At 43.4% G+C, this 13,370-nt stretch overlaps 1 pseudogene across 1 annotated transcript in view; it reads left to right on the top strand.

Annotated features, from left to right (window-relative positions):
* The window catches only part of LOC146805717 (suppressor of tumorigenicity 14 protein homolog), a 402,115-nt pseudogene that overhangs the window by 200,063 nt on the left and 188,682 nt on the right, over positions 1-13,370 (top strand). The window contains exon 9 of the transcript XR_014967890.1: positions 7,136-7,233. The product of XR_014967890.1 is annotated as a suppressor of tumorigenicity 14 protein homolog (transcript). The remainder of the gene's footprint in view (positions 1-7,135; positions 7,234-13,370) is intronic.

The raw sequence follows: 13,370 nt of genomic DNA, 5'->3' as shown, positions 1-13,370 counted from the left end.
ATATTCTGCCGCTGGGGTACTTCTATAAGCCACCTGGTCCCCTGAAGCCTTTACAAGGGATGGACCGAGGAGAGGGGTGGAATCAACCCAGATATAATATACCACTGAATAGCCACTACACTGTTCTCAGTTCCCTGGAGGGCAATGACTGACTAGAGTCATTGATTGGTGATCTAATAGATAGAAGGACTGTCGCAAGGGGCATTTGGGATCCTGTACTAACTAGCATTCGACTGGCTGAGTAAGAGTTTGGAGCCTTAAAGTCTCCGCACTTGTCAAATTCGAAGGTATCGATTAATGCTGAGGTATTTCCCGCTGATGGCAACCATACGGCCCAAGAGCAAGGATTAGCAGAGGCTGTGGGAGCAGAAAGAGGTGAAAGGGAAGATTTCCAGGGAGCATCTTTTTCTTCAACAACTTAGGGTCATTGCCGCAGACATATAAAGACCAACAGTTAGCAAACACATTATTGTCATCACTACAAGTTAACCAGCCCCTAGTCCAGAATGTCCCAAGGCCCATAATTAAGGAGACTGGAAGCCATACCAAGCCGTTAACTGACCCACCAATGCTCTAAATATTATCCTGGAACGTAGCAGGCCTCCGCTTCAAAGTAGATACATCCACTCAGACACTCATATACCTAAGTACACTCATACAGCTAGTGATACTCCCACTCACAGACCCACACAGCCACGTATACACCCACTCACACCCAGCACATACTCCCTTACACACTCACACAACCACTCACACACCCTTACAGCCAGTCAGACACCCATTCAGAGAACCAAAAAAACATTTGCATACCCATTCATACACCTATACAGCCACCCACACACCCACTTAGAGACCTAGAAAACAAGTCATATATACACTCACATAACCATGTATGCACTTACACAGCCACTCTAACACATACTCACAGACCCACACAGCCACTTACACACCCACTCACACACACATACAGCCACCCACACCCCCACTCACACACCCACAAGGCCACTCACAAACTCACACAGCCACTCATACACCTATGCACACACCTACATAGCCACTCCCACACCCACTTACACACACACAGCCACTCGCACACTCACTCACATACTCATACAGTCACTGATATATCCACTCAGAAAACCAGTGACCCACTCACAGACCAATACAGGCACTCACGCACCCACTCAGACACCCACTTACACAGCCACACAACCATTCACACACCCACTCAGACACCCATACAACCCCTCATATGCCCAGTCAGAGACCCAGAGACTACTCACACACATTTACACACTCATGCAGCCACTCACATACCTACTTACAGACCCAGAAAACCACTCATACATCTACTCACAGACCCACACAGCCATATACAAACCTACTCTCACACCCAGCACATACTCACACACACAATTACACACTTACACACCCACTCACATACTCATACAGCCAGTCCCACACCATTTCAGAGACCCAGAATACCACTTGCATACTCATTGACACACCCATACATCCAGTCACATACCCACTTATAGACCAAGAGAACCACTCTCACACCCAATCACAGTCCCACACAAACACTAAAACACCTGCGCACACACCCACAACACACTCACACACCTAGTTAAACACCCACACAACCAAAGGTTACATGGAAGTTATAGTTACGTTCAGATTTTACACACACAAAACCATACAAATTCAGTTATAATTACAGCTATCTCAAGTACCTATAACTCGTTCCCTAAGGTAACTATAACTTGTGCCCTTGCTATGCACTGCTAACTACCCCACATATTACATTACTCATATAATCTTCTATGGCATAATTGATAATATCACTGCAACATTTGAAGCGAAATTATTTATGAGAAAACTGTGCAGGCGGGGTGCGAAGTTTCAGACTGAAGCCACTGCTTTTGCCATGGGAAAAGACCCCAACAAGAAATTGGGTATGGGGAGGTTTACCCAGATAGAGGAAACCTACATATAGAGTCAGGGATAGAGTTAAAACTTTCACCGCCCATTAAGTACATAGGCTACAGGTATGGGGGACAGTAAGAGTGTAGGTGTAGACTGGGGTGGCTGAGCTGGACATAAGCAGCTTGAACACAAAGGCAATCTTGACTTTGGGAAGTACACAAATAGACACCATTCACTAGCCCACGTTTGAAACACAAATCACACCTACAGACAATATGCACCCTACATCCATGTCCCAGACATTCTGAAGACAAATGACCCCAGTTATGGGGACTGGATAGACCTTTACTGGGCAGACCGTGTAAACAGTCACCTCACAAGGGTACAGATAAAATACCAGTGCTCCTTAATGTAAATAACCCTTCAACTTCAACCACTATGATTCACCACAAAGCTTTTGTTGAGATAGCAATAATCACTGTCATTCATATTGAAGGTATACTTTGAGTGCATGTAATACAAAAAAATCCTAGGGTCTAAACAAGTATCAATAGTATACGTGAAAAAAACAATACTCCTTATGTAAAGAATGTATGTGAACAAACATGTGGATTTGTGAAATCATCCACGGGCAGATCCCTTGCTAGGACGTAATCCCTCACTCACCAGAGGTGACATGCTTCATCATAGGGATTCTCCTCCCATAGGAAACTCCTAGTTCCTATGGGGGCTACAACCCCCTCACTGTGAGGGAGGAGCTCTGGGATGTTTTATAAGGATATATAGGGAATCCTAAACCCTTTAATGATGAGCCAAAAGTGTAGTGAAGTCGCAGCGCAAAACAAACAATGTGAAAAAAAGTGAAAAATCAGCAAGGGATCTGCCCGTGGATGATTTCACAAATCCACATGTTTGTTCAAATACATTCTTTACATAAGGAGTATTGTTTTTTTCACGTATACTATTGATGCTTGTTTAGACCCTAGGATTTTTTTGTATTACATGTTATCTGTTAAGGGAAACAATCCTTTAGTGGTCTTTAAAACTCTTTCCCTTAGACCCCCTTTCTTCGAACTATATTGTTTTTCAATACTTTGAGTGCACCCATGACATATTTTTTTGTCTTTTTTTTTTTAGAGTTTTATATAACGCGAAGTAGACCCGAGACATTGGGTATCAGAGCCCTTTACATGAACACCAGTTTCGTTACAAATTGACACATTCATTTGTGTTTGGGGATGTTGAGCATCGTTGCAGAGACTCGAACCTGGTTCCCCAGCTTCGAGGTCGACCACTCGGCTACATCCTTTCCAGGTCAAAACTCTGATGTAGTTCAGAAATCACTAGTGTGAGAAAGTGGATTATTGGTTCTGGTGGGGGGGATAGCAGTACACCACAAATTAAAATATCACAATTCTTGTTAGGGCCTGTAAAGATTTTAGTAATTTAACCCGTAGCTCAGCCCCTGGTAGCTATGACAAAGAGCAAATAGGCTTAAATTAAGAAAATGTGTAAAGCACCTAAAGAGTTGAAAACTCAAAAACATAACAAAACAAAGCTTCAACTTTAATTTATAAAAACAGATAATAATCCAATTAACAAAATGATGCCAAAACTACAAAAATCCATTAAGGAGAACTGGACTTCTGAATTTTTAAAGTTTTCAATGAAAATCACACCGAAAACTATTGAGTGCCAACTGCATTCATTTGGTTGCGCTTGACCAGTACCAAGGGCCAACTTTTGATGAAGCATGGGTTGGAGACAGAAACCATACCTGGTCAGATGTTTTACCTTGTTTGAAATAGAAGTTAAAATTGCTCAGCTAAGTTCGGTAAGTCAGCAGGTTGTGGCAGAGAAGGGCTTGCAAGGTTAAATACCCACCGAAAGAGTCCCAGTGAAGCCATAGACTTTTGACAGGAAAGCTCTGAGTCAGAAAAATTCACAAATTGCACCCACACAAGGTACCTCACAGGCTAGATACTTTTGGCAACGGTGTAGATTACTCCCCTTTCAAAGAGCATCAGTTTTTTGGAGCTCGGCTTACGCCAGCGGGTCAAGGCTGCAAGCTGTACCCAAACAGGGCTCCACAAGTCCTGATACCCTCACCAAAATATCCTGCTGGAACGGATTAACTGCTATGGAAAATCTCTAAGAGGAACCAACCTCATTCTTTGTCCTAGCAGCAACGCACCTTTTTCAGATTGACATGGCAAGTTTGTCCTGGTCCCCTGGAAGCTTTTGGAGCCAAAAAGGTTTCTAAGTAGCAGGTTATTCAGAATGTTAGGAGGAGTTTACACTGACACAGCCAAAAGTTCCAGGTCCTCTGAAGCATCACTTGGGGTTCAAGACTCATTACAACAGAAGTCACCACCAAGGTCCAGGGCAGGTCCAGAAAATTGCTTCTAGTAGCTTGTTGTGTCCCTGTAGCTTAACAGGAGGTCAGCCAACTGACCATTGGAGTCCCCTTCTTTGTCCTCGGTACAAATGAGAGCAGATCCAGATTTTCACAGATCTCAACAGTAGGTGCAGTGCTTCCTTATTTTGACTTTCCACAGGCCCAGTTGTGTTCTGAAGTGGATGCCCAGAGCAGCCACCCATGCCATTGGAGTCAAGCTATCCTGGCTGATGAGGGGTAAAACCCTGAACCCGGTCCTAGGATGCTTGTTTTCAGTCCAGGGAGGACCTGGCCTGGCAGTTCAGCCTGGACTGTTCCCACTGGGCGCAGGGTCAAGACTGATTTGCATGTTGCTGGTTTCAAAGTGGAATGGAATGAAGAGCAAAGGAACGATGGATTTAGGCCCAGATCTCTGTACTGGGGTGAATGTATGACATTGTTCTGCATTCTATCCATCAATTGTTCTTTTCACATTTATGCCTGACACTAGCCTGTGGGTAGGGCTGACTCATGGAACCTCCCAGTAGGGAGAGAGTTCCCAGGGCTAACCCTGCCCACTTTTGCAGGCCTTCTTTGGTGTGCCCTACGCAAGCAAACCCACTGTGTCCCATTTCACCTGAATCCACCATGGCAGAACTCTCCTTCTTGTATACAGAGCGTGTATGCCCACCCCAGAGGTGTGACCATGGAATTGAGAATCCCCTCCACTTTGGTCCCTTCAAACAAGTACCGGTGGCAGCTCCTCTCTCACTGGAATCAGAGTCGGTCTGACTGGTGGAACAAAAGAGGGTCCAGCTCCAATGTCCACTAACATTTGCCCAGAACGTGATTCTGCCAGAAAAACAAAACACCTTTCCCACACCCAATGCCTTTGTCTGGCTCTGGAAGTAAGTTCCAACATCACGAAGGGGGCTATTCAGCTGCCGTATCACAGTTAGAGCTCATGCAAATGCGCCACCAGAGGCTTAGGGAAAGGGTTGCTTTCTAAAAGTACCATTTTGAAAACATGTATCACAAATCCAACTTCACCAATGAATTTGACTTGTTATAAATATTTTTGTAAAGTCTAAGAACTACTTTTGAATGTGCTTTCCAGCTGGAGATAACATAAAAACAAATTAATATTTTATCCTAATGCTTTCCTATTGAGCAGTTAACCCTGCTACAGTATAAATAGCTTTTGGGGAATGTTCGCAGTAAGGACATGTTTAACATTTAATCTTTACTTGTCCTACTATTAAATGGCGTGCACCAAGCCTTAAATGCAGTAAGGCCTACTTAAGGGTGACTTAATTAAAAAAGAAGGGTCTACAATTGTCAAAAGGGGTAGTTTGACAGGTAGAATTGGATATTTTAACACTGCACAGACCGGCTACATTGGTAGGCCTGCAATCATGTTTGCACTGTCACTGTAATGGGTGGCACAATAGATGCTGCAGTCCACTAGTGACATTTAACTTACATGCCCTGAGTGCACTTTGTACCAAATACTAAGGACTGCAGTCAGAGGAATAGCCAATTCCAACATGTTTTTAGGGATCAGAGCACATGCACATCCTGATCAGTAGAGTCAGTCTAAACAAAATGGGAGGGATATCGCAAAACAATACGTTTTCCTACAACATGCAGCACTTCCAGTGATTTTGAATGACTGTCAATCTAACAAGAGGGAACAAAGAGGCATGGCTGTACAAAAAAACATATGAGGGCAACACAGCATCTAAAAGTTATGCAGAGATTATTTTACTACAAATATCATATATTATTAAGACAATCCAACAATCCACCAAGACCAGAGAAAAATTTACTAACAATTTGTGATGGGTTTGTATCACAAAAGTGATGGAAACCTGGAATGAAAGTGTAGTATTGGGATTTACTTTCCAACACAAATCTTGATTTGCTTGGAAAGTAGGCTAAAGCAACTCAGTGTGCTACTGTGCGCTAATTTACGTCCAGGGAACATTCCCATGCAACCACGCATGGGGTTTGGCGCGAAGCCCTGTTTACTAATATTGGCATACCTGGATTTGCTCAAAAACGTTACGCCTTCTCTAGGTAGGCATAACGTTTGAGAAAAAACTTCTTTTTGCTAAACTTTTACAACTGTACTATTCAGCACACATACAAAGTTATAAAAGTGTTAAATTATGTCCAAGAAGCCAAATCCTGTGCTTGGCATCGCACACACCCTTGTACCACAGTGGAAGTGTCTGTGATTTGGGTAAAAGGCAGCCTAAAGTGCACAAGCACAGGGGGAGAGAAAAACAGGGCCATATCTTAAGTAGTGGCTTGCACAGGTAAGAGCGGTGGGCGGTGTGGCAGGGAGGGTGGAGGATCAACAGACAATGAGATAAGTAATATCAAATAAATAAAACCACTTACTTTGCGCTCGCCGCTTCGCCACGTCAGTAATGCAGCGACTGCAAAGTAAGTGGTTTTATTTGTTTCTTAATTTAATATTACTTAGCCCGTCGTCTGTCAACTCCTACCCCCTCCTCACCCCGTCCCACCCCACCGCTCTTAGATGAGTGAGCCACCACTGCATATCTTAGAAGATATGGCCCTATCATGCTTTTTCTCCTTCACACATCACTGCTGCATTGAGTGAATTTGTTGTACATTAGCTACAAAGTTTATTACCAAGCACCTAAGACAGTATCATTTGATTAAATAATATCTGTACCAAGCCTCTCAAAACTGCTTCTGGTGCGCAATATACCCTAGGCAAATGATTATTAATAACTCATACAGTATCTTTAGTATTTAAACAATCTAAACGAATAATTGTATATTTTAATATATTTACAGCCTGTGGAGGACGTCTCACATCTTGGAATGGTTCTCTGAGCTCGCCTTACTACCCAAGCTACTATCCACCAAATATTGAGTGTAACTGGATTATCAAAGTAAGTGCATTCATTAAGACATTTTATAGTCTAGTTTTCCATGTGAATAAAATACATTCTAAAATGAGGTCAGACAAGTTGTGACCATGGCATTTTCTCATGTATCAGTCAAAAGGAAGACATTAGATGTGACCAAGGGCCAAATTCACAAAGGCAAACTTGGACTTGATTACGATGTTGGTTCACCACCATCATAAGCAGGTTTTACGCCCACCACATTACAATGGCGGGCGTGTCTTTGGCGGTCGGGAAGACCAACTGCCACGGTTCCGACGGGCTCAAGGAGCTCGTCAGACCGTCGGACGGGAATCATATACCTACAACGGTGGCGGTGCCTGAGAACCATAGGGATTATGATGTCTCTTTCCGCCTGACTTTTACATGGAGGCTAACCTGCCATGAAAATGCAGGTGGAAAGGGATTTTGGGGGCCTCTAGCGGGCCCCCCTTCACACCGGATAAGGGCACTGGGGGGCACCTATGGTGCCCCCTACATATCCCTGCGCCATGTGGCAGGCACCGCATGGTGCCTGCCACGTACATGTCCCGTTTTTACATTACGGCGGGTGCTGCAGCCAGCAGCACCCACCATAATGTAAAATATAGGTATCGTGACCGATGCATTGGGGGTTGCATTGTAATTACCCCAGTGGGACTGCCGCCTTGTAGGTAGGGGGTCCCAGTCCCTGATACGATGGTGGATGGACTGAAGTCCATCCGCCATCGTAATCAGCCCCTTAGACCTGAAGATCAAAGTTTAGACCTGAAGTCTAAGGGCTCAACCCACAAAGGTAAACTTAGACCTGCTGGAATATTAATCACTCTAGGGGGAGGAGGTACTCATAGTTCTAAAGTATGTTTCTAGTGTGCTCTTGCTACCACACCTGTCATATTTTACATGTGATTCTTCTTGTTTCAAGGTTGTTAATTTTAAACTTTTTTTCAAGTATATTTATATGGGATGTGTATATTTATCGTGACTTTTATGGTTTTTACATTGTAAAACCGAATAAAGTTTTATGATGATGATGATGACCTTAAGTCTAAGGTTAGAATTCAGGTCAAAATGTAGACTTCAGGTCTCAGCTTACCTTTGTGAATTAGGCGCCAAGTGTTTGAACAAGAGCTTACTACTGTGATTTATAAATATCATAGAATCTTGTTTTGTAGGAAAAATATCAGTGTAATTTTTTAAACAAAGTATGTGCATAAAAGTCGACGTTTTAGTAGTAATCGTGTGTGTGTGACTGATGTGTATCTGCGCACATTACATAAATACAACTGGAAAATACAAGAAGTACCTGGGCCCCGATTTACAAGCATTCATGAACCCTAGTGCAAAGTAAAAATCTTCGCGGATGCATTTAGCGAAGTTAAAAATAGTGCCGTGCAGGACTGACTACGGGTCTCAAGCCAATGAGGACCTTGGCCGCAGTCATGTAAAAAAAAAAAAAAAAAGCATGTTCAGCGAAATGTAAGGCAATGGGGTCTAGTGTGAGTGATGTACTACTCTAAGTAAACCCACCAGTACAAATTTCAACAAAATGGCAATTTGCAGGTGGTGAGCCACTCAAACTGTGTAATTTCGTGATAATTAAACATTGAACTCATTAGAATATCACAAGGTATTGTGCTTGCCTCTTGTTTGCGCCTTGTTCCAGTTAGTGCTAGAAGCAAGGCCACACTATACACTCTTTGAATAGATCACCCTTTGCATGAACATCAATGGGTGTTTACACTGACATTACCCTACTTCCCCTTTGCATATATAAATATTTGAGGGGATTGTCATTCTACGACGGTAAGCTATTTTACATTGTGCTAGCACCAACCTTCGTCCCAGATTTGCAAATGCTTCACATCTGGTTAGTGTTACCTTTTTAATGAAAACTCAATGCAAAGTGTTCAGGTGGGATTTATTAGTCAATGCAAATTGTGATTTGCTTTGGATAGTAACCCAAAGTATTGCAAACTTGCAAAATGCACTGCTTTGCGTTGCCTTGCAATAAAGGGGCATTCCATGGGTGGTTCATTGGGCTTCCCATACACCGACCCACTCATAGAATTTTATGCAAATGCCTATCTACAAATAATTGTAGACATTTATTTGCGTAGAAATCACACATGTTCTATAGGCCGGCACAACGTGAAGAAATGTTTTCATTTCTCCTCGTTTTTCCCACTTTGCATGAGAGATGCCTTGTGCAGCACACGTACAGAGTGGGAAAAGACTTCAAACATAGGTTTTTTCCTTGGAATGGACTCCTTCCAGTATTAAACCCATGCTTCAGACACAAATGGCACACCACACCATGGCGCATAGGTGTGTGCTTTGATGCATGGTTGGCTAAAGTGTACCAGCGCACATCTTAGTAGATATGGTGCTGTTCTTATCTCTTCCTTTTACACAATGCAGCGCAAGCACTTTATTTTCTGCCACTTATTACAAGTAAGTAAACTTTATTGCTTGATTAGTAAAAAAAAACCTTTGCAATATGTTTGAAATTCATTAAATGTCATTGTATCCAAAAATCACATAATTTAGAAAGGTAATACATTGTAAAATACATGTGTAAAAGCTGGACAATTAGCACCTTAGTGAGGGAGCTGGTGAAGTCAATAATAAAATGCAGTTAATTTGGCTGGAATGTTTAAAAATAACCTCATACTGTAAGCATTGAAAGCAGGTGTGAGTAAAGTGTTGTGACTAAGATAGTTTAAAAGTGTACCCTTAATCACTGCTCCCGGGGTTTGCGCCCTGATAGACATCTAAGCGCCCTGGCCAAATGGTGTCAGCCTGCACCTATTAAAACCTGTTTCAGTGAAAAGTGCATTAAGACAAAGGTGCATTCAAGGGCCCAGTAGCAGGCGCATTAACAGCCTAATCACCTCCCAGCCTTTCAGCTGCATGATCCGAGGCCTCGACCTTTTTTTGAGAAACGATCAAGAAAGCTTCACCATGCACAGTTGAGAATAATATTGGATGGGTCGAGACAGGCCAGCACTGCTTTCCTGCAGGATCTTTTCCCCCTGGTAACCCATCCTTTTCGTAACAGCTCCCGCCGGTCTGCCAGAAAGGTGGGCCAAAAGCACAGTACATGGATTATGTCCTCTTTTTGTTGTTTGCAGAGCCCACACATTGCCTGATCAATACCCCTTTTCCAGACGGGATAATAAGTTAGGACCGGGTTTACCCCCCTCCTTAGTTTCATGAACTGTGCCTTTGACCAGTCGTAAAGTTCATTGAGATAGGACTGTGGTTTCAGTTCGTAGGTGTGAAACGTCATCAAGACATGTTTACAGAGAGAGAGGCGGGACTTGTCCTCTATTAGAGAAAGCGGTTTGGGCTGATTTTTGCCACCCTTTTGATTTCTTGATGGGTGATAGTTAGGTCCCAGGTGGTTGTTAAGCCAAGCATGCTCAGAGCTTGGGACAGGTAGCGCTTACCCGCCGGCCTTTGCTTCGTTTCTAGTTCAGTCCATAGGTGGTGGCCCAGAGTCCCTTCTTTTGCAGCCCTTACCTTCAGACAGCTTATCGCAAAGGCTGCTTTCTGTGCAGGTCCTGCCTGCATATGCCAAATTCTAATCTTATTTGAGCTGGTGATGTGTGAGAGGGAAGCTGAAAGATTGTTCTATAGATCTTCACAAGCGTTCTGTCAAGAGTCGCACTGTCCCGCCCTTAAAGAGCCTCACTCCCATAGGCTATGGTCAGAAGACTCTTTGCTTGGGCCACCTGGAGGATAGGCGTGAGTGTAGGTCCTTTTAGTTTTGTGTATTCAGATCTGTCTGATCCTGATTGAAAAAGCAGATGTAGCATCCAAACGACGTTGCAAGCCGACCCTGGTTTTGCTGATTAGAACCAAATCGTCTGCATAGAGTAAGTTTGAGAGATGGAAACCCCCTAATTTTGGCGGATGGGAGTTGACAGAGTTCAGAGACGGGATCAGGTCAGATAAAAACAGGTTGAATAATGTTGGTGCGAGGATCAACCTTGCTTAAGGCCTTGCAAGGTGATTATAGGCCTAGACAGGCATGAACCCTCTCCAATTTTTATTCTGACACATTTCATGGTGGAGCAGTTGCAGGGTGTTGAGCAAGCCCCCCAGGATTTTAAGGAGAACGAGTTTCTGCCAGAGCTTCCCCCTGTCAACTCTGTTGAATGTAGATTTTATAGTCAATGAAACCCAGGTGGTCAGGTTAATTGTTGGATTACGCCTGATTGAACAGACGGGGACTGCAATAAGGTTCATGGATGTCCCTGTGCTCTTCATAAACCAAGTTTGGTTTGGTGGAATGTTTTTGTTTGTCTCAGCCCATAACTGTAGTGCGTCTAACAGCACGCCAGCAAAGTATTTAGCTTTGTTGTAAATTAAAGCTATCAAGCGGTAATTGCCCGGCATCCTTTTATGGTCCCCTTGAAGATAGGAGCAAATATCAATCCATGCCATGAGGGGGGAATGCAGTTCTGCTGCAATATGGTGGAGAAAAGCGTATCTAGTGGTGCGGCCCAAAATATAGGATCCTTCTTGTGAATAGCGTTCTATAGGCAGGCGCGATGAGAAGAAATGTTTTCATTTCTCCCCATTGCTCCCAATTTGCATGAGTGATGCAATGTGCAGCACACTTACAGAGTAAGAAAAGACTTAAAACATAGGTTTTGTACTAGAATGGACTCCTTACAGTATTAAACCCATGCTTCAGACAAGAATGGTCCCATTGCACCATGGCGCATAGGTGTGTGCTTTGATGCATGGTTGGCTAAAGTGTGCAAGGGTATATCTTAGTAGACATGGTGCTATTCTTATCTCTCCCTTTCACTCAATGCAATGCAGCTCAATCACTTTATTTGCTGCCATGCATGACTTCTTGATAAATCTGGACTAAAATATACTTAGCTCTTGAAAGTTGATAGCCTTTTGCCCTGCCTAGCGTCACCTGTAGCGTCGCCTGAGACAGTAAATAATACTGTATTTGGGCCTTCATTTCAAATAACTGTCGTCTGCTGCAGGATTCAAAGGGGTGTTTTGTTTGATCCGTAGCAGCCCTTACAATACTGATATTCTACAGATATGGATATCCTGTCATCTCATCTAGCTGCTCTTCCTTTGAATTAGATTCCAATACTACACAAGATCCCTATTAACTTGCACTGAGCAAACAGATCAATTCTGGTGAATTTGTAGCAACGGAAGACGTGCACGGACAAATTAGTCAACAACACAGAAGAATTATTAATGTGCAATCAAACTAGTGTTTGCTGAAACTACAAATGCCGCTGACCAGCACCTGTACCCTAGCATGGTGCTTCGGGCAGAACCAGTTTGTTAGGATGCAAGTACCTCCAGAAGTTCCAATGGTACTGCCTGGGGAAACATAAACACAAACTCATGTGAAAATACACCACACACACTGCACTTAATGCCTTTGAAAAGAGCTGAGTGCTCCCAAAATGGCCACTTGATGATGTGACAGCACGTGGTGCAGCCACAGTGACTTAGCCCTTGGGAAACAGAAATAGGTCTTCTAAACTGTTGGCTTACGCAATGATGACATAGCCAGGAGACGTTTTATGAATACCACCAAGATGGCGAATGCACTGTCAGATGACTAGACAAGAGGATATGATGATACAGTTTTCCACAGGTAGGCCAAAGGCTGCTGTCAAAACATGGAATGTGTGCAGAAAGATTCTCCAAAAAAGGTGGCAGTGCAGTAACAGACTAAGCATGAGCCAGGAGCAGTCTATGCCTTAAGACCAATAGTTGCAGAGAAGTTAAATTTAGCCGATGCGTATCGCACTCAACCCTAAGCAATGGCTCACCAAAAGTAAACTGCGGCGAAGTTGTGAAGGTACTGGTTTGCAGGCAATAACCGGTGTGCCGGCAATAATGACTTGACAGCTGGTAGATGTCATCCCTCAAAGAAGAATGATAGATATCATGCGGAGAAAGGGTCCCACTGTGCAGCTCAGCTGGTCACCAGTAATTTTGTAGTAATTTACTCGAGGCATCAGGCGTCCGCAGGTAAGTTACTACATAATGAGCTACATTGTAGCAGAGGACGAACGCACAGGAGCTCCTAAACTGTGAACATCGGTTCAACTGCCTAATCTCATAACATTAAATTAAAACCCTCTGCA

Source organism: Triturus cristatus, chromosome 8 (genome assembly GCF_964204655.1).
Source record: "Triturus cristatus chromosome 8, aTriCri1.1, whole genome shotgun sequence".
In the NCBI taxonomy this organism is placed as follows: domain Eukaryota; kingdom Metazoa; phylum Chordata; class Amphibia; order Caudata; family Salamandridae; genus Triturus; species Triturus cristatus.
Note: the sequence above shows the minus strand (reverse complement) of the source record. Positions and strands in the feature narration are given on the sequence as shown.